A 1,497-nucleotide genomic window follows, 5' to 3' on the forward strand; every position below is an offset into this window, starting at 1 on the left:
TTCTAAGAATCAGCCATCAGTAACAACCGTAGAAACAAATTAAGCTATGTTTCTTTTTAGAGCATGAATGATTGTAAAAAAAGGGATAAAAGAGAAAAGTTCATAAATGTGGAGAATAAAAAAAATAAGGCAGATTACAACCAATCCCAATTTAATGTACTGAGATTCAGAATAGCCAACAACTGAAAAATTAGACTCAAAGAGCTAGCATTAAAAATAAAAAAGAAAAGATTGTTATTTGAACATTTAATTGTATCTTGGGAGATATACTTAATGATCTGTTTCATTTAAGATTTTTTTAGTCATTATTTTTTTCGTGAGATCTGTTTTGTTTGAGATAAATAACTAGATAAGTAACTACAAATAAGCCCTCATTATTTAAAAAAACATTTTTTTAAATAAATTTAGAAACAATCGATGTTGAAACTGAAAATTGGTCACTAAAAGAAGAAAATCTTATTACAAGATTTTAGTGTTACATGGATGACTTTAGAAGTTGTGGCAGTGGATAAGACGAAAGGTACCAGTACATTAACAACAGCAGCAAAAGATTTTAGAAGTTAGATATAGGATATAGAGCTGGTGAATTTAAAGCTGAATGAGACGTAACTTTACTTGGTTCAGGGGCCACTTGTGCAGTTGCATTGATCGAGTGTTGGTTAGTGTGGAATGGGATGAAGAGTTTCCTGGGACGCAGCTTAAAGGTGGACTAAGAGATTTATTAGATCATTGTTCGTTGATAGTGGAGCATAGCAGAGTGCAAGGGGGCCAAGGCTACTGCGGATGTTATCAACAAACCAATTAAGAGCTACAAAGAGTGGGCTGATTTTATTCATTCTAGTTGTTGATGACAATGTCAGAGATGGCTACAGTTTAATTATCTATTTTGTTACCTAATAACTTTGTACTTTCTAACTGCTCCACCTTGTTGTGTTGAACTTTACAAGAAGCACATAAAAAAAAGTTAATATGGATGACAATGACTAACCAAAAAAATATATGGAGATCGCACATAAAGCAGAACAGTTAGGAATTGTTTTTGAGGAGCCTAAAACCTCAAGCAAAGAGGTTGCTACCCTTAAAATCAATATTACTGAAGTCATTAAATCTTTCTAAAAGGATAGGTTGATAAATGATGGCTTTAGCAAACTGAGTCCGTATGAAATTGTCGAGATGGTCACTGAAGACTACATCTTTGATAAAGCCCCAATAAATATAATGAAAGATTCCCAAACTCTCTTCTGTCCAAATCCAACTATAGAGATGTCCCTGGAAGATCATGATAAATGTTGAGGCCATGAAAATAAACACTCATAGTCAAGTCCTTAGGAATAATTCTAAATCTACATATTATGGAAAGATGAATCAATAAGAGATGAAAAAAGAAGCAATTCGTATTATGGATCTTATTGGAAGACACTTCCTAGTTCATTTCTCTAACTAGGAATATTACTTTTCTCATATTTTATTTGAAGGATCTTGGATAATTGCTAATCA

This window comes from Arachis duranensis, chromosome 5 (genome assembly GCF_000817695.3).
Source record: "Arachis duranensis cultivar V14167 chromosome 5, aradu.V14167.gnm2.J7QH, whole genome shotgun sequence".
NCBI lineage: Eukaryota > Viridiplantae > Streptophyta > Magnoliopsida > Fabales > Fabaceae > Arachis > Arachis duranensis.